At 40.5% G+C, this 25,554-nt stretch overlaps 1 protein-coding gene and 1 long non-coding RNA gene across 27 annotated transcripts in view; one reads left to right on the top strand and one right to left on the bottom strand.

Moving 5' to 3' along the window:
* Positions 1-25,554, bottom strand: part of NCAM1 (neural cell adhesion molecule 1) — a 315,714-nt gene that overhangs the window by 166,826 nt on the left and 123,334 nt on the right. The window lies entirely within an intron of this gene.
* LOC118145700 (uncharacterized) lies at positions 171-24,777 on the top strand. Of its 2 annotated transcripts, none has more exons than XR_004731003.3 (3): positions 171-325; positions 11,599-11,677; positions 24,642-24,777. It is a non-coding gene; the product is annotated as an uncharacterized LOC118145700 (long non-coding RNA). The 2 variants fall into 2 exon arrangements; XR_013523053.1 differs by lacking the exon at positions 24,642-24,777 and adding an exon at positions 13,393-13,523.

The raw sequence follows: 25,554 nt of genomic DNA, 5'->3' as shown, positions 1-25,554 counted from the left end.
TACTACAGAGGACTCCCCTCCCTGAATTTATGCCCTTTGGTCAACACGAGGTGTGATATGGTTTGGCTGTCTGCACCCAAATCTCAGTTTCAATTGTAGCTCCCATAATTCCCACGTGTTGTGGGAGGGACCTGCTGGGAGATAACTGAATCGTGGCAGTCATTTTCCCCACATTGTGCTCGTGGTAATGGAGAGGTTTCACTAGATCTGATGGTTTTACAAGGGGAAATTCTTATAAAACTTGGTTCTAATTCTCTCTCTTGCCCTGGCCACGTGCCTTTCATCTTCCACCACGGCTGTGAGGCCTCCCCAGCCACACCAAACTGTGAGTCCATTAAATCTCTTTTTCTTTATAAATTACTAAGTCTCGGGTATGTCTTTATCAGCAATGTGAAAACGGACTAATATGAGGGGCCTAACATTTCCAGTAGCAGTCTTTTCTTTCTCCGTGCTACATCTCTAAAGCATTTGTGGAATACGTACCCAAAAAGCCTGGAGCTTGGCAGATATGATTTCATTTAATTCTCATCACCTAATAAAATTATATTCCAACCCCTTGAGGACCTTTAGAGACCATACACGGATGTTAAGTGTCTTGCCTTCAAGCCAGGAAGAAGTACAGCAGGAACAAGAAACCCAGTATTTCTAATTTTAAAACCCAAACTTTCTCAGCTACACCATATAACCACACTCCCCCGAGTATTTCTGTCTTCTACAGGTCTGAGCTTAAATGGTTGAAGTCATCCAGTCTTTTTTCAAGAGGCAATCAGGTTCTTAATCCTCATCTTCATCATTAAATGTTCACTAAACAGAATTGAAAGTTGCAAATATTGTAACAGAAATCACTGTGTGAATCAAATAGATAGAATTCTGATTCCAATTCCATTACTTAGAAAATCAAGGAGGAGAGACCACAAGCAACTGTTGACTGTGCGTCTCAGCCCACACCACATAACTGCCTGTGTTCTGACTGCCATTTTTACATTTCTCTTTGGGCTTTTTTAGAAACAGATGGGCTACTGACTGGGTATTATCAGTTCCAATCTATGCAGCTGCAGCATCCCAGAATTGCAGAAATAGCAATCTTCTGAATAATTTCTCCTGCCACGAACAACTGCTGCTGCTCCTATAATAACCCCCTCAGTGGGCCCGGAGAGCATTCTTCCCATTCCAAGAGCCACAGTGCTGTTTATCTTAAACCACAATGTCCTTATGTGTTTTGGCTGAAGAAATCTTGTAGGCCACCTAAATCTTTGCTTTATCTTAGTGGAGGCAGATATGCCAGATGATAATATTTGGCATATAATGGGCTTTTTATCTTCAGCTGTCACAATAAAGAAAAACCAAGATGGGAGACAACTCACTTGTTTTTCTCCTCTTCTTCAGCAAGTACGAGAGTCTCCCTATGTAGGATGTCACATGAAACTGCACATCTTATGTCATCAACTCTTAGACTCTCCAAAAAGCAAATTTATACAAGCCACAAATTTCGTTGGCCACATTCTGAACCATAATGCCACGAACTCAGAAGGTTTATGAGTTAAAATGTTCGTTATAGAAAAAAAAAAAGAATTCAGATCTCTGACTAAATATTTTCTTTCACACTTGAGTACTTTGAAACCACAAAGTATTTATCGCATAAATCAGAACTGATAATATTTAGAAATTACTGAAATCACAACATACTGAATAATAAACTTAATATTTCATCCATAAGACAGGACTTAGTTTTTTCAGATAATATTTGTTTGGTAGTTGACTACTACACCAATTAGGCAAATAAAAAGTAAATAATTCAAGTATTTTAAAATACATATTACAAATTTTATAACTGGTTATACAAAAAACTAATTAGTTTTTGGTGATGACAGAATATTAACATAATTTTTCTATTTTTCAAAACCATCATTTTTATAACAACTTTAATGAAACAGAATTCACATATCAAATAATTCAGCCTTTTAAAGATCAGTGTTTTTTAATACATTCACAGAGTTGGGCAACCAGTGCCAATAATTTTAGAACATTTTCATTGTCCCAAAACACACCTATTAGCAGCCACTCTTTATTCCTCCCTAGCTTCTGGCAACAATTAACATACTACTTCTTGTCTGCAGACCAGCCTGTTGTGGACGTCTCATATAAGTGGAATCATACACTATCTGGTCTTTTGTATCTGGCTTCTTTCACTTAGCATAATGTTTTCAACGTTTATCCATGTAGCAAGATATCGGTACTTCATTCCTTTTGTGGCTGAATAACAATTCACCATGCAAATACATATCTTTGATTTATCCATCACTAGTTGATGAACGTGTTTGATTTGAATTTATCAGCTATTGTGAGTAATGCTGCTATGACATTTGTACATATGGTTTTGTGTGGCTGTACGTCAAGCATCTCATTTTTTATGAAAATCACAATCTTTGATAAAGAAAAAAGTATGTTATGTTATGCCCATGGAAGGAAAGGTCTTAATGGTAAGAACTGTGAGACAGGAGGCTACAGAAATGAACAAGCCAAATATGAGAGCGCAAGGCGAGGTCCATGCCCTTCCTGGGCCAGTGCTGCTGCATAGCAGCAGAACTCGCTGGACTTCCTCCAACTGAGACCCCACAGGCCTGCCAACCTCAACTGCTCATAGCCAAGGATGAGCAGAGCTTGTACATCCTACCCACAAGCCTCCAAAATCCAGCACCACCTCCTACAATATGAAGTGGAATGAGATGTTTGAGCCAAACTCGGACATGCTTCTCAAATGACCTCAAAACATATTCTCACTAATGCCTGAAGCAGGTCGATAGGAAAATCTGGTTTTTATTAACGATCCCGTTGACTGTGACACTACCTCATCCAAATGAAAAGAGAGGATTCAAATAAACAGAGGTGTTAATAAAAGAGTAACAGCCTAGTTGATTAAAATATTCCTAGGACAGGACATACACGGTTCAAATTTACTTTGTTTTTATGTAGATTAAATATCAAAGACGTTTTCAAAGTGTCTGAAGTACTAGCCAAAGAGGTTATACATTAACTTCTTCACCCTCAAGTAAAATATTATAGGACTCAGGTGCATAAGACCCAATTTATTCCAAAACCAGAGGTTCAAAGATCAGTAATTATAAGGCTATGTAGGACAAAAAAGTGTTCTGCACCCTCTAAATTACCAGAGGTGGTTTGCTTACTGGTGCCTGAGGACAATGATAATTCAGCGTTGTTCTCATTAGAAAGGACTTCAAGCTGAAAGGCAGCCAGAATCCAGTAATACTGCAGTCAACCCTGCCTGTCTTTTCACAATTGGATCTGCATTTTTTTTAAAGAAATACAAAAACAATAACATACAGATAAGTCTCAAATGCATTATACTCATTCACACATATACCATCATGGTCTTTTTCTTGAACTAAATTATTGCATTTAAACTTCTTGTAATAGAAACAAATAGCCACAGAAGCAGCCTCAGATGCTGTATGTCTAAACTCCTCACCCTTACAGCAGGGCAAGCTTAAATTCCTGTTTCTGTTCTCCCTACTCCTGTAAACAAAAAAAACCTTTGCCTGTTCCCTTCCCCCTCCCGCTTCTTCTTCTGTGTTCCCCAACAGGAGAAACAGAACAAAACGAAAACCTAGTCAGGGCCTCCATGCAAAGCCACAGAAACAAAAGATCCCGGAGACAGTACTGGGTTGAGTTTAGAAAGCCGAAAAGGGAAGAGATCAGAAGGGGACTTGGACACTCACAGCAGAAAGAACACATCCAACCCAGGGTTCCTCAGTCAAATCTGGCCACTGCCTGTTTTTGTAAGGTCCTCTAGCTACAAGAAAATTAAATTGTTGGACAAATTATTTAAATTATTGGAAGAAAGTCAAAAGAAGAACAATAGTTCATGATTTATGAAAATCACATAAAAATCTAATTTCAGTGCTTCTAAATGAAAGTTTATCGGAATACACCCTTGCCCTTCATTCGAGTACTGCCCATGGTTACTTTAGGCCTATAAAGGCACAGTTGAGTGGCCTTGGCAGAGACCACTGGCCTGCAAAGACAAAACAAATTGCTATCAAGCCTTTCAGAGAAAAACTTTGGGGACCCCTTGGCTAGCCTATCCTAAGTGTACATTTCATCCCAAATCTCTAAAATGGATCTCAAGAAAGAGAGCCAGTTATCACTGGGGAGGTGGGTGGGGAGTCACTGCGCTTGTGGAGGCAGGTAACTTAGACGGCATTCCTGTTCACAGAAGCACAAAAAGTACCACACATAGAGAGTTTACTGGGTTGAGAGTTTTTGCCTACAAACAATTTGTCCCCTTTTATAAATTTGTTTCAAGCCATGCAGCTTATCAGTGAACACAAGAACACATTAGCTGCCCACAGATTACAATTGAGTACAATTATCTACAAAAGGGACAAGGAATCCATTTACATTTCAAATCGTCTTCACTCCATTTAGCCTGAAACTTTTTCAAGTCACAAACACATCCAGAAACACTGGATAACTACTTCTTATCAATTTGGACAGCATTTCAATCCACCCCTTAATAATGTTGCCTGTGTGAGGGCAGAGGAGTGATTCAACTAGCAAACTAGAATAAGTAATGAATAGAAACTGGAGGCCCAGCAAGCTCACTGACAACCACCAAAGTGCTGTCATGTCAAAGTTTCATCAATTGCATGTGTTTATCAACCATTCCCTAATTCTCATGTTTCCTTAACACTATCCTGTTCTTAAACAGAGAATGCAATGCTCTGTGTCTTCTGCCTAATCACAAAATAACATGCATAAAAATGTTTGTAACCAAATTTCATAATCTAAATGCCACCCAGTTTATTAGGTGTCTAACAAGCAGGTATGTTTTTGTTCTTATGAGGGAACAAAGAAAATAACTCAGGTTCTGTTTCCAAATTCTGGAATGAGAATTAAAAGATTTACAAACTTATCTTGTCTTAAAGATGTTTCTGCAAAAGAACTTAGCTGTCCCTTTCACCTTCCCCACGAAACTGCGAATCTATGGTCAGCTTTCCACGGCTCCGTTTAATGCAGTAGTAGAATGGTGATCTACATTGTAATCAAAATTTGCTTGCATTGAAACTCTTCAGTTTCTTTTAATTTTTTTAATCATTCAAAGTAAATAAGTAAATATTAAGTACCAAGTTGCAAAGAGGTACAGATAGCTGGAGAATCTATGAGAAGTCCAGCGGGCATATCAATATGCCTGTGAGCCAGAAATGTCAGTGATGGCTTCCAATCTGGCAGTGGCTGTGATAAATGTCACCCCCATAGCCTCCATGCAAGCTAAAGGCATTGCAAGACTAATGCTTAGGCCAGAAAAGATACTGATTAAAAACTCAACCTTCACCTCACTGTCTGCAGAAGATCTGATTTCAAGTTTCCTATGGATTGAAATGGTCCACTGCCTTTGTAGTAGTAATAGTTCAACCATACTTCCAGTACACGTGCACAGTGTGCACAGGTGGGCCCTCCTGTGGATTATAACTTCCATTTTTTTTATGTGAGACAATCCTTATCACATTTACATTTTATATTTTATTTAAAAATCATCCTGAAAACTTAAATAGGGATGAAATAATAATCCTAAAGAACTTTTTTCACATGACTATAAAAAGCAATGATTATTCTCGACCTTATATACAGAAGTAGAGTTTATTACAATCTTCTGAACAAATAATGAGTTTGCAGAATTAGCAAACAACCACATTTTCTTTCATTTTTTAAAATCAGGTATTAACCATACTTAGGGGAAAATAAAAACAAACATAGCAGTATTCTTAATCAATTTGTAGAAAAAACTAACAGAACATCATGTTAATAAGCTAACGTGTGCACACGAAGAAATTACGTTTGAAAATCAACTTATACTGTAAAATAATACAAATCATTGGGGAAACATGTCTTGGGAAACAGCAAGGTCAAATTTATTAAGTTATATAACCATCTGGGCTTCAGTTTCCCAATGGTGAAGATGATTGCCAAGCCTGACTGAATTAAACAAGTTATTAAAGTGCCTAGCACGGTGGAAGCACTGCAGGTGTTAACTCTTCTTACTTATTAAAAGTATTTCTAAAGTTTCAACCACATTTTCTTCTAAAGAATATTACATCTTTGATACATAAGGAGATAGTAGAAAATAAATGGTTCACTCGATGACCATAAATCCAATCAAAGAGGTGAAAACAGATAATCAAATAGTAAATGGGGGAAAAACAGGAGAATGTGTGACACCAGGACTTACAATTAAGGAGCAATGCACAGAGCAACCATAATTTAGAACAGATCATAGAGGAGCAAAGTTAAATATGGAAAGAAATAGATATGAAAGTAACGAAGGAAAATAACCACGCTATTAAAAACAAGGTCACATGCTCAGTGGTGCTAACAGCTACCGGGGGAATTGAAGCCATGACAGAATTTGTGGCCTCTTTTACATTTCATTTAAAAGGCTTTAATAATTATTAAAATTTCCTGGCATTGCCACAACAGTGGAGACCATAGGAACTTTGAGGTGGTCACCAAAGAATACACTGAAAGTAGGTGAGTACATCAAGGCAGTGACGGCAGTCACAATGAGGGACTTCCAGGTCAAAGGCAAACCAGGGAAACTTCCTTAACTCTCCCAGGAAAGGGCAGGACTACTCCTACATGTCCAACAAACAGGAGGATACGTTTGCTGATTCCTAATTTGATGATAGCTCTTTATGCTAGATGGGTGACTCTACGCATTGCAGTTGAACTCAACAAACATTTACTCAATTTCTACCTCAGTGCCATCTTATGCAGGCGTCATGGAAGCTGGATTATCCTATTTTGAATACAATCAGGCTTCTTCTGAGGACAAGGAGAATTGAGCAGAACAGGAGGAAGTCCTTCTTTTGACACTTTCTCCTTTACAACCTCAGAGTTGTGTAAAGAACCAGAATGGGTCATCTGGAGACATTCTGCAGCAGCCAACACAGAGTGGCCACAGTGATACTGACAGGAGACAGGGAAATACTGGGCAGAAGACGGCAGTTCCCTGGCAAAAGCCTCACCCACAAACCTGGGCCCATGGCCATAAATGAGAACTTCACATTCCTGTTTTCCTTCCTGAAGGTTGCTTTTTCCAAAACCGCCGTGGCCTCCCATGCCTCCCATGCCTCCCATCTTGTACCCAAACCTCAAACTCCACTGCAAAGGATCAGAGTGGTGTGGCAGAGAAGGAGAGAAGACCAGAAGCATCTGAACGTTAGAGAAGCAGCTGGAGGATTGGAAAGGAGTTTTGCTGTCCCAACCTCCAGAGGAAGATAATCTTCCCACTCCATCCCCTTTCCAGCTCCCCATCCTGCTGAGAGCCACCTCCATCATTCTATAAAGCCTCTGCATTCACCGTTATTCAAGTCCATGTGACCTAATTCTTCTTGGATGCCAGATAATGACCCAGGTACCAAGAGGGCAGGGCATAAAAGGCCTGACCCTCTACTGAGCTGGTTAATTCTTAGCCATTCACAGATGGCAACTGCTAAAAGAGGATTAATTGTACACACCCCTAAATGCTACCATGGGGCCAGAGTCTAAAAGCACTCACCCTAGCCCTGGCACCCACTTGCCTGTGTGCTTCCCCTTCCACAAGGGGTTTGAGCTTGGCAGCCAAGCAAGCAAGCCACACCCCTCTTGTAAGTTCTGCAAAGGGGACCAAGGAACTCTCCTGTCTCAACAACCCCCAGGATGAGTTTAGAGATGAAAATAATAGGACAGGGCAGTGCTGGTGGCTTCTACCAAATACAATAGGCAAAATTTAGGGTGCCAGGCTCTGGTTGAAAAGAAGGTGGGGCTGGGAGCGGTGGCTCACGCCTGTATTCCCAGCACTTTGGGAGGCCGAGGTAGGTGGATCACGAGGTCAGGAAATCGAGACCATCCTGGTCAACGTGGTGAAACCCCGTCTCTATTAAAAATACAAAAAATTAGCTGGGCACGGTGGCGCACGCCTATAATCCCAGCTACTCGGGAGGCTGAGGCAGGAGAATTGCCTGAACCCAGGAGGTGGAGGTTGCGGTGAGCCGAGATTGCGCCATTGCACTCCAGCCTGGGTAACAAGAGCAAAACTCTGTCAAAAAAAAAAAGAAAAGAAGGTGGGATTTTTCCAAGAACTTCAAACAGGCTTTGTGTCCTCTTAAAAATAAAAAGGCCTTGAAGCAAGCATCGCAAAAGCAGCCTGGGGAACTAGTGCTCTTTCTGTTTGCTAAAGATGGTTTTGGGGGGTCATTTGATTTTGCTGTTGCTCATTTCAGCCAGCTCCTTTCATGCTTCTGGTTTGTTTGTCACTCACGCACATTCCTCTGTTAGCTAGTTGAAGAGGTTTTTATAAACAATGAGTTTATTCTAGCTACTGGTCCAGGAAAGCATATGGTAAATATAACGGAACAACAGTTATGCAACCATGGAGTGATAAACTCAAAAAAAAAAAAACAAATTCAAACATGGGTACCCTATCTACTTCCCAGCAGACAATGTACTACTGTACTCGACTCCCCTCCTATCTTCTCGTTATGCTGTCTTTATTCTTTTTCTCTGCTTTCTCTAAGGTCTCATTTACCCCATCTCAATGGATAGTGCATGAGGCTACAGGATGTAACAATTAAAATCATGGACCCCTGAACCAAACTACTTAGGTTTTCCTCTAATCTCCACCACGAAATAAATGTGATCTTGGGAAAATGAACATCTCTTTGCCTCAGATTCCTTATCTGCAAAATGGAAGGAAAGTAATAGTGCCTACCTTCCAGGGTTGTTTCGAGGTTTAAATGAGTACATATTTATTTATTTTTTGGTAATATGTTTAGTTTAATGCCCCACAGGACTTACCACTGTCACTGGGAGATGTGTGCGAGAAGGGAAGCAGCTTCTGTAATAGTTCTCGTAAACAATGATTCTGTTCATTGGTTTTATTTATCTCCAGGAACCTAAGGACCGTCCAGTCTTAACTTCTATGCCGTCATCCTCCCATCCTTCTGATTCCCATGGTCATAGACCTGCCCAACCTATATTCTTGAAAGTTTCACGGACACTTCAGGCCCAACAAACTAGCTCAAACTAGAACACCCTGTGCTCCCCTCATCTCAGGGTCTTTGCTCTACTCCAATTCTTCACTTGATGGTCATTCTTCTAGTTTCAGATTTAATGTCTCTCCTCAAGGAGTCCTTATCTGACTGCCCTACTTAAAGGGGCCTCTTCCTCTGCCCCTGCTACAAAGCAAATAATTCCTTGTTGTAGTTTCTTCATGGCTGCGATTACCATATCTGACATTACCTTTCTCACTTACAGTCTGCCTGCCATATCCATGGGTTCCGCATTCACAGATTCAACCAACCATGGATCAAATATATTTGAAAAAAAAAATAATACAAATAAAAAGCAATACAGTATAACAACTATTTCCAAAGCATCTATGTTGCCTTAAGTAATCTAAAGATAATTAAAGTATACAGGAGGATGTGTGTAGGTTATATGCAAATACTACGCTACTTTACATCAGGGACTTGAGCGTTTGTGGATTTTGGTATCCTGACAAGGGATAATCCTAGAACCAACCTCCTCTATACCGAGGGATAACTATGTTTGCTTACTTGTTAACTCCATGCTCCTCCTGTTAGAATTAAGTTCCATGAGGCCAAGCACCTGTGCCATTTACCGCCTTATCCTTGGAACTTAGACCACCACCTGGCACTTAGTAACCTAAGTGCGCTCATGTTGAATACCTTTGTTGAATATATTTCATGTCACAAATTGTATGACAATGCATGAATATTAGAAAATTTTTCTTTCATATATTTTGCTTATGAAATATGTTTATCAATTCTGTTTAAAATAAAAGGTCTTGTCACTTGGTAGCACACACCTCAGCTAGCTTAAATATTTAGGTATGAGAAAAGCTCCATTGCTTCTGCAACAGGAGAGAAATGAAGTCTTACTATAGTTTTCTTTCTTGTACACTTAACACAAAGCCTTGTACAAATTCAACTTAAATACATCTTGGTGATGATCCTAGTAATCCAACTGTAATTGTAGGTATTTATGTCAAAATACATGTCCAACAATGATAAGTAAATTTATTTTGACATAAATTCCTTTTGTCCTTTAAGAAACCATTTAATTCCTTTCACTAACAATGATCTAAAATGTGTCCTAAAAAACAGCTACGAACCTTAAGGACAAAGAGTTATAAAGAAAACCTAAGTCATCCCTGACCAATTTCAACTGATCTATTTAACAGAGTTCCCAATGAAGCTGCAGTCATCCTACAGGTAACCAGATCATTCAGCTAACAGGAGGACATGTTTGTTGATTCCTAATGTGATGATAGCTCTTTATGCTAGATGGGTGACTCTACTCATTGCAGTTGAACTCAACAAACATTTATATTTCTACCTCAGTACCACCTTTCAATTAAGTCATGGAAAAGATATAATAAGTAAGATATAAAACCTACCCTTAAGTGGGTTAACATTTGTGCAGGTGTCTGGCATACAGTAGATGCTCAATAAAACTATGCTGAACCCCCTAAAGCAGAAGACTACCTTAGATAAAATCCATAAGAAAGATTTCCCAAGCGTCCCAAGGCCTGTAGCTTGAAGTAGTAGAATGGGCTTGGAATTTGGGATCAGAGTGAGCCAAGATGAAATCTCAACTCCGAGGCTTTAGCAAGCTTCTTAACATGTCAGATTCAATTTGTTCCCATATAAAATGGAGATAAGAAGACCTCCGTCTTGCAAGACTTGCCATTAGGCCGTGAGATAAGATACTTGCAAAGCATGGGCATGGCACAGGGCAGGGGATCAATGAATGGTAACCAGGGTCTGGCATAGAAGGGAGATTGCAGGGAACAGTGCCTGCTGTGTAACAAACTTGTCAGAGGAGAGACAGCTGGAAGACACTCCAGGCAGAGGAAGCATTGTGAGCAGAACCTGGAAAAAAAATATTAGGGTGTATCTGGGGGATGGTGAGTCACTTTGTTAATTACATTAGGATGGCTGGGGCAAAAAGACAGGAGAATGAAAAGTAAGATATAGTCATGGGATGAGGGCTCTGAACCCCATGCTCAGGGGTTTGTCATCTGTGAGACCAGTTAAAAAGAGATCCACTGACAGTCTCAAAAAGGGAGTAACACAGCAGGTGGAAATAACCAGCAAAAGATCACAAAATCCAGAAAAAGCGTAGTGTTGGAAGGGACCTGAGCAATGATCTTGTCCAACAGCCGCATTTTTACGGATAAGGAAACTGATAAGCAGAGTGCTTAGAAAACATACTCAGGGTTCAATTTCCATCGAGAAGCATTCCCTGACCTCAGAGCTGGGCTGCACTTGGCATTTCAGATCCACTGTCCACATTCGCCTGAACATAATACACACCCCTGTCTATACCTTTACCATACAAAACACATGAACATATGAACACATTAACATCTCTCACGTTCACGCTGACAATTCTCTCTCCTTTATTCTGCTTCTTAAAGGTAGCTCCTCCCTTTCCCAGGCTCCCTTGTCATTAAATTTTCTCTGTCTCCCATTCCCTACTTTTAACTGATAACACATTTTGTCAATTCTATTTCAGAAAGGTATCTCAAGTTCGACTCCACCACCCTCACTTGGTATCCCACTGCTGGAGACCCAGCTCAGCCTGGGGTTGTTTGGTAAGTGCCCGCCTCTCTCCCAGCTGATAGATATCCCAAGTCATCCTTTGCTCTGTGATTCCAATGCACTTCCTGAAGTCAGACCTGGCCTTGCCAAGCCTTGCTTATAAACCTCCTTCAGAACCTGACAGATGTGTGTCTGAATTCCTGTGGCCCTAAAAGCAATAATTATAATAAAAACACTAAATGCTTACCCGGTCTTTGACATTACACTAGATATTCCATTTATATCATTTTATTTAATCCTTGTAACAGATTTTTAAAAACAGCTATTATTATCCACGCCATAGACACAGAAAGGGAGTTACCGGCAGATGACAGGAGTTTGCTCAAGGTCACACAGTCAGTGAGAGGCACGGCAGGAGCTGTGAACCCAGAATGTCTGGGCTAAAGCGCAAGGCTAATCCAATTGGCTCCCAACTTAAATTTAGTCTCCTTAAGACCCAGTTTCTTCATCTGTAAAATGGGATTAATAAAATCTGCCTTGTAAGATTGTTGTAAGGATAAAATGAAATAGAACTCAGAAAATGTCAGCTATTGCTATTAATTGGATTGTTTCCAGTTTCTGGAGAAGGGATTTGGCGAGTCTTAGCTCAGTGTGGTTCCCCCATGGCTACCCTAGTATGCTTCAGGACCCCTGGGAAGAGCCAATGCCTTTTCACAGAGTTGGACTGAATATGGGCTGCCTGTATTAAAAGAACCACGTCCAAGCAATTGTGGACTGTGTAGCTATTCAATTGCTCAGCACTGATTTTTTCTTTTTTTTGAGACGGAGTTTCGCTCTTGTTACCCAGGCCGGAGTGCAATGGCGCGATCTCGGCTCACCACAACCTCCGCCTCCTGGGTTCAGGCAATTCTCCTGCCTCAGCCTCCTGAGTAGCTGGGATTACAGGCACACGCCACCATGCCCAGCTAATTTTTTGTATTTTTAGTAGAGATGGGGTTTCACCATGTTGACCAGGATGGTCTCCATCTCTTGAACTCATGATCCACCCTCCTCGGCCTCCCAAAGTGCTGGGATTACAGGCTTGAGCCACCGCACCCGGCCCTGCTCAGCACTGATTAACCACGGATTGACCACTGTGCTGAAAACTGGGTAAACTGATCTCAGATGCTCAGTCTATGAGGTAGATAAAGACCCCCCCAACACACACACAAATTCTATTACAGTAGGGCCAGTGCTATATCAGAGGACAGTGCAAAGCTGACAATGTCATCATTAGCTTTATTTGGGAAGGAATTAAAGACATGGCACAAATCCCTCATGAGCACTTAGCTAATTTTAATTTATGATGGATCAGCTATACTGTTGCTCTTCAATCACATTCTCTTTACAAAATTATTCCGTTTTGATAAAAACTCCAAGAAACATCAGGGTTTAGTTTCTTTCAGTGCTCAAGGTGATCAAGAAATCTTAACTGTAAGAACTTGAAGGTCTCATTTTCTGTAAGCAGTCTAGCAGCTTGAAGAAGAGAAACATAAAATAATTAATCATTCAAAACCCGATACTATTTTCCCTATTTATAAAAGCCCTCATATAAAAATATGCCTATGGATGTTTGCGTATGAAGTAAACATGATTTAATATTAAAGAATTCCCTTTTGACATTTCTCGTTCTTGTCAATGTGACTTAGAAAAGACTTAGGCCACAACTAACAGAGTTGTTTGAGAGTCAACAAAAACAAAAGTCTGTTCTCCCTTAATTCCAATTCAGGCGGCCCAGATGCGCTTGCTCACCTACCTGCTGCTAGCTCATTCATGGACCGGTAGAGCCTTGGCCTGATAAAACAGACCCCAGACAGGGGGCAGTTAACAAGACTTTGGGGCCACAGCAGCAAATCACAGGCCCTAAGCGCGTGTGAAACATGGGATGCCACAAAAACATGGGCCTCAAAATGCCTTTTGCCAGAGGAGAAATGAGAAATGCAGGAATGGGTGTGGCAGAGCAATGGAAAAGCCTTAAGATTTCACAGGCACGGCACATGAAAAACCTCTCTGTTCTATGACGAGGAAGACTGAGGGAACAATGTAGTTCCAGCTCTGAAGGTTAACTGGCCAGCTCTGTGAAGGTGTGCAAAGCACCCCAAAGCTGACTATACAAGAACATAAAACCCATCATCTCTACAATGATTTTGACAAATCAGCCTGACATCTATCGTTTCTCTTTGATCAAAATGGTGCCAAACAATAGAATGTTTTGCCCCACTCTGATATCCAAATCAATTCAACTTTTTTCTCTTGGATTCTGAACTTGTTCAAGTTACTTCTTTGGTGCACCACTAGCTACTGGCCAAATGGTCAACAGATGTCGGATTCGTCCTTCCCCCAAGTCATTGCTCTTCATTTTTGTAGCTGCTGTTTTAACTGTCTAAAGGGGACCCACTGTTTCCCTCTGTGTTTGAAGCAGCATGATACCACTTATCTGCTATTGATTGTTTTATCTATTCTTAAAGCCCAGATGGAACAGCCACTAAAGCAGCTTGCAGGTGTGTTTGTGTGGTGGGTGGGGGTTGGAGGGGAGTTCCTGCAGAGAAGCACAGCACACTGCAGCTTCTAACCGGTCTGGAAGACCACAGGGTGAAGGCAGAGCATCAGGAGAATGTAATGACTGCATGGCCCACAGGGGTGGGAGGCCGTTCCTGAGTGCTTCCACCAGTCTGCAGAGGGGCTTGACTATTGTTATTTGCTCCAATCCATCTACTTACATGCTTTTAGGTAAAGAAAAAGAATGGGAAACAATCCCTCCCGTCAGAAATGGAATGACTTCCATGTACCCGATTGTGTTTGGTAGATACTGAGTATGCCTCACGTCCACTAAAGTCTGCTCCTAATGTTCCTACCTAGAGAAAAGAGATGGGGCGTTTGTAAACTTTCAAAGGGAAGCCTTCCGAAGGCTTAAGAATAAAGAACCTCTATCCAGCTGTGCTTCATCAGACCATAAACCTTAAAGGGGTTGTGGAACCTTCACAACACAGCTGAATGACAGTCACGGGGTGGGAGGAAGGAGGAAGACCAGGATGTGAACTACGTCTGAGAATGAAATGAAAAAAAAGTCTCCCATTCCAATCGGTGCAATGCAACAGCAAAGCTTCTCTCAACTCCTGCTTGAGTGTTTTTCTCTGAAGCAAATTTTCCTTGAGTGGGCCTTCTCTATACCAAACCAGATGCCAGAGAGAAAAGCCATGTAGAATGTGTGACCTGTTTTCCACCAAATGTCCTGCTCCATGTTGGCTGCTTGACCTTATGGCCTCCATCTGGGAGCTAGGGTGCTCCTAGAGGAACCCCAAAAAGTGATGATCCCCATGTTACGAATGCAATAGGAAACTGCATTCTTGGATACTCCCAAAATATAGCTGAAGCAGACCAGGCAATTGCTAATGCTTTGTGCCTGTTCTTCATTTATATTGTCACTCACTAACAAGCCAGGCTCCGAAGATTCAAGAAGAATTCATGAGAAAGAAATATTCAATGAAGAAAATCCTATCTGCATAATTGTTTTCTGCAAGTTAGGCCTACCGCTATTTGCTTTCGGCATTTAGTATTTTCACACTCAGCATTTAACGCCGGTATTTTGGTGGGTGCCTACTTTGAGAACCACTGCCGCGAAGGAGCAATTGTGGGACAGTGCTAGCTCCTGATGCTCAACATAGAGGGCATTCTTTAGTGACAGTTATAAGAGATGCTATATAACCTCACTTCTTTCTTCCACAAGGAAGCATAATTACCTATTTGCCTAAAATAAAAAGCAGTTTTCCACTTAGTCCATACAATCTTGATTCTGTAGCCCTCAACTAATAAGCAAGCAGGATGGAAAAGAGATCATCAGATTCCATTCGCCTTCCAAGGTCATTAACGTCTTAACAATTTAAAGACCAATAACACTTTCATGTAATTGCAGTTTTATCAAGAACCGGCTCAGTTCTGCTGGGATTTGAATCCAGACTCTACTGCTCGGTATCTGTGTAACTAGGGGTGGATAGTTTAACCTTCCCGTGACTCAGTTTCCTCAGCTGTAAAATAAAATTATCATAATTTTAAAAACCTGCCTCCAGAGTTGTTGCAATGATTCAATTACTGGCAAAGCATCAGGAGCTATTAGTTTATGGTAGCTACTCATCTTCCAGTTGAGAGGCGGCATAGCATTGTGGTTAAAGACCTACTGGTTTAAAACACAAGTCCTTCATTTACTTGTGAAATCTCAGGAAATATCCTATCTCTACGCCTCAGTTTGCTCGTATGTAAAATATAGAAAATACCAGACCCTACTTCGGAGGCACATTATGAAGTTTAAATGAATTAAATTTAGAACACTGTCTAACAGAGAGTAAGTGCTTAATAAAAGCTAGCTATTCTTGTCCACAGTAAGCTAAAAGCTGTAGCTCTAGAAGTTGCTGTAAAGACAATATGAGAATTGTGAGTTAGTTTCCACTGAGAGGAAGGCAGTCCCTGAAAACTGGTAGGCAGGGGTGGAAATAAATCTTGCTACCTCTCTATCGATATTTCTTAAGTCAGAACTCGAGTAGAACTCAATCTTTAGTCAAGGAAGAATTGGTGGAGGACTCCAAAGGGCAGACGTTGCTCTATTTGTTCTTTTGGCCTCTGTTTCTTTCTCTCCTAATGTTACTCTCTGTTGTAGCAGAAAGAAGGAGGCTTTGCAACCAGAGAAACTACATTTGAATTCTCATCCCACCTTTGTGACCCTTAGGCAAGTCACCTAATTTTTTCCAATCTTAGTTTAGCTATCCATGAAATGAGGCCATAAACCCCACTTTCCAGGCCCCAGGCACTGAATGAGATACTGTATGTGAGTTTTAAGAACCAGCAGCACTAACTCTTCAAGTGATTTTGCTTCCTTATGAGTCATGCCTTATTTACTGTCCTCAGCACCAACCCTGGACACAATTTTCTTGTTAAGTAATTATCTCCTTCACCTATTATACAGCTCTGGCCTCTAACCTACTTTCTACATCTTAACATTTTGATCCTAGCCTTCTTACCCTCTCATGCATGTCTAATTTCCAGTTATTATAAGCTGCTATTCCCAAAAATATAACTATAGCAATGAACTATATCTGGCCCTGGAACCCTGAGTGGCCTGGAAAAAGCAAGCATCTGATAAAACATCTGCAGCATGCCATCCTGAGATAACCAGTTGAGCCAAAGATATCCCCGGCGGAAGGCAACATCAACAGGGGAGCAGGGGGACACTGAGCTGGGAGGCAGCAGGGTATGATAAAAATATTTTAGGGTAAACAGATTTCTCTCTTAACAGATGCTTGATGTAAGGCAAGTTACTTAACCTTTTTGAGAAGCAGTTGGCTTGTATCTTAAAATAGATTTATTCTACAAAGTGTGTGTGGCAGGGGAGAGATGCCATGATATGGATTGGATCTTCTAGGAAATCAAAGTTGTGACAAGTGCCCACACACTAGCTCATCCCACACATACTCCAAGTCATTATTATTCTGTTCTGTGCTTTCTTTTCTCTGGCTATTACCACTTTCTAACATACTATAGCATTTGCTCATTTATTATGTTTACTGTCTATTGTTCAAATCTTCTACTAGAATGTGAGCTCAAGAGAATGAATCTTTCCCATTCCCTTTGCTGCCGTATCCCAAGTGCCTGACACAATAGCTGACTCACAGTAGATGCTAGTGAGCATTTGCTGGATGAACCAATGACAGTCATCATGAAATATAAATCCAACTACACCTAGAAATGCTACTTTTTGGTAGTCATGTTTCGGGGTGATTTAAGTTTCTACAAAGGTTCTCATCTTTTTCCAATTTTAATTAAAAGCAATTTTAACTCTCCCTTTCCTCTTTTCCCGCTAGCATACTTGGGCTATTAGGTTTAGACTTAATGTAATCACAAGTCAGACATGCAGACTTGAGTTTTCTCAAATGCTTTTTCAGCCAACGTGGTGATGTGACGTCACTGTGTACACTAGGCATTGCATCATCTAAGGAGGAAAATATCGTTACTTCCTTTACTTCCTTGGCCTTAATTTTGTATATATTCCCTATAAGTTCAAGAGTTCAGGCCAGGCGCGGTGGCTCAAGCCTGTAATCCCAGCACTTTGGGAGGCCGAGGCGGGTGGATCACGAGGTCAAGAGATCGAGACCATCCTGGTCAGCATGGTGAAACCCCATCTCTACTAAAGATACAAAAAATTAGCTGGGCATGGTGGCGCATGTCTGTAATCCCAGCTACTCAGGAGGCTGAGGCAGGAGAATTGCCTGAACCCAGGAGGCAGAGGTTGCGGTGAGCCGAGGTCACACCATTGCACCCCAGCCTGGGTAACAAGAGCGAAACTCCGTCTCAAATAAAAAAGAAAACAAAAAAAGAGTTCACTACAATTATGTCACAGAAAGTGAAATAATGGGCTATGTGGTTCTAAATCTTCTTTTCCACAAACTATGCTGTCCTGCTTTATTGTTCAGTGATGCAAAACTTCTCCCTTACAGAAGATGCATTGGTCTTGATCCCATTAATATGGGTCAGTAATACTCTAAGTAATACTTCATGCAAGGCAAAGTCATCATGAATGTTAACTGAAACATACAACCAACAATGGGTTTTTCATGTCAGAGCCTTCGAACTTACCAGCTAATAGTCCCTAGCACAATGTAATATTAATTAGGTCAGAGAGGACAGTTAAAAATTATTTTCTCATAATTACCAGTTGCGATTATGAAACAAGAATTGGAAATATCACAATCTGTGAATAGCTGGGAAAGCTCCAATTACTGAATGCACAAAAAATCCTACAAATTTTGAGGATACTCTTTTCACCAATCTATATATTTCACTCTGCATAATATTGAGTGTCCTGAAAATTTCATTCTCCTGTAATATAACAAAATCTTTTAGATAAGAACCTTTCTAGTTACTTTTGGGAAGAAAAGGGAATCTGAATCCTTGGTTGGAGTTTTTGGGCTCACTTCATCAAAACAACAAGTATTATAATCTTTCTTTGGAATAATATACTTTCTCCATGTTACGATTAGCATTATTATGTATTTTCATCTTCCCCTTTTCCAAAATGCCTCCCCGGTTGCTTTTTTTGTAAAACATTCTGTTCTTTTTCTCCAACACACAGCTAGCTTAACTTTTCCAAACTTTTGCAACACATTTATTCTGCATCCTGCTGAATTATCTACCACCCTAAAGTCAGGAAAAAGAGAAAATTCTAAGCATAGTCAGGCACAGTGCTATGTGCCTGTAGTTTCGACTACTTGGGAGGTGGATGTGGGCGGATCCCTTGAGCTCAGGAGTTTGAGTCCAGCTTGGGCAATATAACAAGACCCCAACATAGAAAAGAAAATTCTAAGCATAACACTGTCTTGGACCATGGTTGTTCAATTTAGTAAATGCAAACCTAATTAATAGCTTTTGTGCTCTGGTTTTAAATTTAAAAAACTAAATCCACTCTATTTTTTTTTTTTAAAGTTTCAAGGGAAAGATCTGATGCTATTTTATTTATTTTATCTTATTTAGATGGAGTCTCACTCTGTTACTCAGACTGGAGTACAGTGGTGCGATCTCGGCTCACTGCAAGCTCTGCCTCCTGGGTTCATGTGATTCTCCTGTCTCAACCTCCTGAATAGCTAGAACTATAGGCATGGACCACCATGCCTGGCTAATTTTTGTATTTTTTAGTAGAGCTGGGGGTTCACCATGTTGGCCAGGCTGGTCTTGAACTCCTGACCTTGTAATCTGTCCACCTCAAGCTCCCAAAGTACTAGGATTATAGCTGTGAGCCACCTGGCCACCTTATAATTTTTAAGTCAGATGTAGAGTTTAATGAAATGCATAGATCTGGTACATTTAGACTTCTCAACTGCTTTGCTAATTTTACATTTTTAGTGCACACTGTTCACAATTACGGCTATCTTAGCCCAAATCAAAAAACAAATAACATTCTTCAACACCTCCATTAAACTCCAGCAAAACAAGTCAATAAAGATATAATCTACTTATGAAAAATGGTGTTCTTAAGAGCTGAATTTCGAAAAGTAACTCATTAATATATAGAGATGCCAATGATACATTTAAAAGCAACCTAGAAAAAAAGGAGAGAAACATAATAATATGACACATTTCCTACATATACCTATTCTATTCACACAGAGTCACAAGATTTCACAAGAAATTCACAAGATTTCAATCTACTTAGGATTTATGTTTAAAGCTTGTGGTATTTCTCATCTATTTATTCATTTCTGATGAAGCAACTTCAAAATCAAATAAACTCAAGACTAACATTAAATTTTGATTCTTCAGCATATCGTATCCCTCCAGACACACATTCTGTTAAAATAATGAGTCTCAACGTTAGAATGTGTGCAGCCTATAAAAGCCATCTTTTGTCACTCCGATCATGGTACTGCTCAAATAAGAACATCGGAAGATGGGCTTATAAAGTGTAACTTTGCAAACTGCACATGAATTTGGTAGCTAGGTACTAATCCTTCACCCAATGACCAGGGAGCTCTCTAAGCCATATCAAATGGTTGGGCCGGGGGGAAGCACAGTCAGTTAGTTTGGACTGATCAAGCTAATCCCACCATGTGGTTTCAGATTCCACTCAGAATAAAGTGTACTGGGTTAATGATTGTTTCTCACAGTGACTGCAACAGAAGGGCCATTGGAGTGTCTTCAAAGGATAGTAAAAGTCTATTGATTAGCTCTCATTAGCCAGAATTTTCATCTTGTAATCCACTTACCATTGGGTGAGGAATATATAAAATTCCTTTGTGAATTGCTAATTTTATTATGATTTGAAATTAAAGACAAGATTTTAATCTACTTAGTGTTTATGTTTAAAACTTGTGGTATTTCTCCTGTATATTTATTCATTTTTGATGAAGCAAGTTCAAAATCAAAATAAACTCAAGACTAATATTAAACTTTGACTCTTCAGCATATCATAGCTCCCAAAACCATTCATTTTGTTAAAATAATGGATCTCAACATTAGAATGAGGCTACCACTTGTTAAGGTGGTTAATGTTAACTTTTCTTTCCAAATGCTTTGGAAGGCAATCACTATGACACCTGAAAAGCACACTGCACTGGACTGAAATGCTACCTTGCCAGCTACGGTCATGCAGAATGCCTTGTGATTTTAGCAGCTAATGATGGGCCATGTCTTCTGACCTCTATAATGCCACAAGTCAAATGAAAGTAGAGACTGAGCTCCCTAAAGTAGGAGTAAGTCTGCTTTCTGTGAAAAGGCCAAAAGAGCAATGCACAGACATTTTCATGCAAATTTATTTTCTGATAACAATAGAGAAAACTATGCTATGAAGTCCCCCTAGGTAACCAAGAAGAACAAATTGAGTTATTCATGCCTCATACTCACCCTCTATTCGAGGCTGTCAAGTTCAACAGCTCCTATCAATAGGAAGTTTGACACCCTTAAGTTAGCTGCATGCCATCAGGAAGGGCTTGCCTGAGGTCACTAAGCTGCACACAACTTCAGAAAGGAACAGACAAAATGGGACTGAATGGCAAACTGCTGAAGATCTGTAGCAACTATGAACTGAAAAGCCAGAGAATTACGATCGTGAAAGTTCACTCTGAACAAAAAAGCAAAACAAACAAAAATCAAAGTCAGCGAGATCATCTGTGGGTTGCACTTTAGGCTCGTTTGCCTTTTAGTTTTTCCATTGTTAGTCCATAACCTGAATGCTGTAAGCACAGTGAGGTGAGACAGGGAAACAGGAGACACATTCATGAGCCGCCCCCAGCTGTTATTACAAAGAAATACAAAGAAAAGTTCTCCAGCCTGTGAAAAATGATTCTCTCTGATTCTTGTAAGCATTACGAACTACACATTTAGCTGATCTGTTTGCAAATAGAAACCACTTCAAGAAAGAATGACTAGAATACAACTATATGCTTTCTCTCTGGTTGAAATTTGTATTTGTCTAAGCCTTAGAAAAACTGAATCTAAAGTCTCAGTCAAAAAATATGCCTGTAGGCTTGAACTAATCTGCAAGGTTGCCATGCTGTAATTATTTACTCACCTTGCATTGTTACAAAGGGGATTTAAGTACAGTCAACTTATCTGTACTCATGAAAATGAGTTATGAAATGAAGAGTAGTTATTCAGATAATGAAAAATAAAACCTCCTGTTATTTTTTAATCTTGAATTGAGATTATGGTTTATATTCTGAGAATTTTTAACACTGCAAGTATTTTTTTAGTCACCAGATAAAGACTGCCAGAAGCTGGAAGTTTGTCTAACTTTCCTAATCCGCTCCTCTGTTCGTGCCTCTTCCCAACTTACTGAGTTAGCAATAGTCTTTTTCACCTTACATTAATGCAAAGTAACACAGTGAACCAAAACGTGTGGATAACACTTTTGGATGTGAAAGAGATAAATAAGAGACCGTGAATCACCTCAGGAATGAATGAACTTTTTTTTTCTTTGAGATGGAATTTCGCTCTTGTTACCCAGGCTGGAGTGCAATGGCGCAATCTTGGCTCAACGCAACCTCCGCCTCCTGGATTCAGGCAATTCTCCTGCCTCAGCCTCCTGAGCAGCTGGGATTACAGGCACGCACCACCATGCCCAGCTAATTTTTTGTATTTTTAGTAGAGACGGGGTTTCACCATGTTGACCCAGATGGTCACGATCTCTTGACTTCGTGATCCACCCGCCTCGGCCTCCCAGGAATGAATGAACTTTTAACACCTACCCTCTTCCTGAACAATGTTTACAAGAACTTTGAAGCAAGACACATCCCCGAGCATCTGAACTGTAAAGTTCCTTTCAAATAGAAATAGCTGTTTAATCTTCAATATCAGATTGCTCCGCCCTTCCCAACATACATGCATCGATCAAGGGAAAAATGTATTTAGGAAGACAAATCAGTGGTAAACTTAGTAAATGTTACCTGAAGATTGGCAGGAAGTCTGAGGTGTCTTTTAGAGTATTCACCAAAAAAAAAAAAAAAAAAAAAAAAAAAAAAAAAATGTTCACCAAAAATGTTCCCTAGTTTGTCAGTTCTGGAAGACCAAAATTCCATGTATGGGGTCGGTTAGACCTGTGGCCAGGAACCCTGCACAGCCTGCACCTTCATGTTCACAGCTGTGTCACAGAAAGCAAGAGCCTCTCTCAATCTGCCTTCCAAGGCTTAGCCTCTTGAAACTCTCAGCACCAATGGAATAGATTTTCTCACTGACAGCTGAGCATCAGTGCTACATGAGGTTCGTTGTATAGAATCTGGGGGTTAGAAGCAAATTGGTCTGAAGTCATCTGTTATCATCTATCAAGGTATACCATTACAGCTATTACTGATGTGTAATGCAGCTTACAGAAGCTGGATAGTTTGTTATGTTGTGAGAGAATAACTTGCCCTGCTTTTATAAGGCAGGCAATTAGGAAGGTAGCATAACCTCAGATGAGCTATTATCTATTTATAGAATATATGTGAACTGAGTGAAATAAATGTATCCCAGATCTACTCAGAAACCCAAAAGGTATCCATTCATTGAATGTCTACTAAGAACCATAACGCACTATGGCAGCTGCTGCAGGGTGATAAAGAGTGAGCCAAGATCCCTTCCTTGAGGGTCCTCATAACCAAGCAGCAGAGCAGCAGATAAAACAAGTAAACATATAGGCCAACACATAAGCCTATGATCACTGTTAGAAGACAGCTGCAGAATTCTCTGGGAGTTCAGGAGGAGAACCTGTATCCTGCCAGGTGAAGGGAAGAGGTTTAGGAGAGGCTTAACCCAAATTCTCCAATCACCTAGTTAAACACAGCAATCATAAAAGAAAAAATAAGGAGAAAAGTTTAAGAATAAGTGTGAAGACAAATGCCCATCAACGATAGACTGGACAAAGAAAACATGGCACATATACACCATGGAATACTATGCAGCCATAAAAAACAAGTTCGTGTCTTTTGTAGAGACATGGATGAATCTAGAAACCATCATTCTCAGCAAAGTAACACAAGAACAGAAAACCAAACACCGCATGTTTTTACTCATAGTCGGGTGATGAACAATGAGAACATGTGGGCACAGGGAAGGGAACAACACTCACTGGGCTAGGTGGGGGAGTGGCAGGGAGGGGAGGGAAGGGACAGCAGGGAGGATGGGGAGGGATCACACTGGGAGAAATGCCTGATGTAGGTGACAGGAATCGGGGGAGATGGAGACAGTGAACCACCACGGCATGTAGGTACCTATGCAACAATCCTGCAGGATGCAGGATGTGCACATGTACCCCAGAGCCCAAAGTACAATAAAAAACAAAGAAGAATAAGTGTGAAGAACAATCATGCTGTCTGCATCCATCACTTTCAAGATGTCTGTATCAGGCAATCGCACAACGGAGCTAATACGCATGATAACTGCAGAGCTGGAGGCAGGGTCAAGGAGGCACAGCGGTCAACCAGGTCTCGTCTGATCAAGGCTCATAACAAATGCTACCCAGTCAGAACTCCCTGGTCATTGCGGGATTAGTACCAAAACAATGATGGCTCTCAATTAACAGAATATTGCAGAACTGCCATGGATTTCACCTGGTACAGCTCTGTTTGCAGAGAGACCAACGTCTGTACAGTCAAGACAAATCTTTGTCAATTTATATTTTTAACACCCTTTATGGGTAGAAATGCTATAGTTTCTCTTTGCAGTAATCATAAAATGTGAATTATGCTGATACTCAGAAATCCTGTCCAGTGTTTAACAAGATTCTCAATACAGTTATAATCATATGGCATGCACAGAGGAACACTTATTTGTTCCAAGTTACTGTGCAGACACCATCGGGGGTCCAGGGTGACTTGGTCAGTGAGACTGTCATCAATAACAACAGCATGTTTATTGAGTGCTTACTATGTGTCAGCAACTGTTCCGACTGATTTGTATGCATTAATTCATTTTACTCTCACAAGGACACTACTGGGTAGTTAACACCTTTTCTATCTTCAGTTACAGAGGAGTGAGCTGCATGGGCAGAAGTTAGACGGCTGGTATGTAGGAGGGCAGTCTGACTCGACAGCCCATGCCCTCAGCCACAAAGCTAAGCTGTCTCCAAAAGCATCAGAGTAACCACACAGACATCAGGACAATCTTGTCACCAGGTGTGCAGCGGAGGAGCACCGAATCAGGAGGCAGAGGGCCTTGCTCTCTAACACTGTGTTTCACGGAACATAAGAACCCATCCACTGTAAGATGCACCATTATTATTCTTATACCGCGAAGAAAGGTGAAAGACTGCCAATCAAACTATGACACTGAAGTCAAAAGCCATCAATGATAAGACAATCCTGACCTCAGTTCAGCTGTCGGGGAGAAATGTGCATCTTGGAACCCATTAAATATGATTTCACTCTTAATTACATTGAACAAGTCATTTAACCTGGAGCCCAGTTTCTATATCTACAAAGTAGGGGGCTGGATATGGTGATTACTAAGATCCCTTCCAGTCTGACAACGTTAGATAGATAGAACAGAGGGGAGGAGAATGAAGTGACTCGGGCTCAAAATTTAACCACTCTCAGCGTGGTGCAAACAGAGGATGGGCCCTGAGAGTCGGTGCCTCCTTAGTCTGTATCCTAGCAACCTTAATTGCCTCATTAGTAGGGGCCTTGATAATGAATGCAATGTGGGATTGAGACAGTTTGTCTTTGGGGTTTTCCTACCAAGATCTTTTCACGATAATCTGTCCACACTTCAGACCAACTTTTTCCAATTACTTTCATGTTTCCTAGCAAGATGTATTTCCTTCACTTGCAGCATTTCTTTCATTTCTATTCCCTCCCTAGCTTCTCATTTCTATTAAAATGCCAAATTCCTAGTTCGTTTAGCTAGCTCTTCACTTCTTTTTTTTAGATGGAGTTTT

This window comes from Callithrix jacchus, chromosome 10 (assembly GCF_049354715.1).
Source record: "Callithrix jacchus isolate 240 chromosome 10, calJac240_pri, whole genome shotgun sequence".
Classification (NCBI taxonomy): Eukaryota; Metazoa; Chordata; class Mammalia; order Primates; family Cebidae; genus Callithrix; species Callithrix jacchus.
Note: the sequence above shows the minus strand (reverse complement) of the source record. Positions and strands in the feature narration are given on the sequence as shown.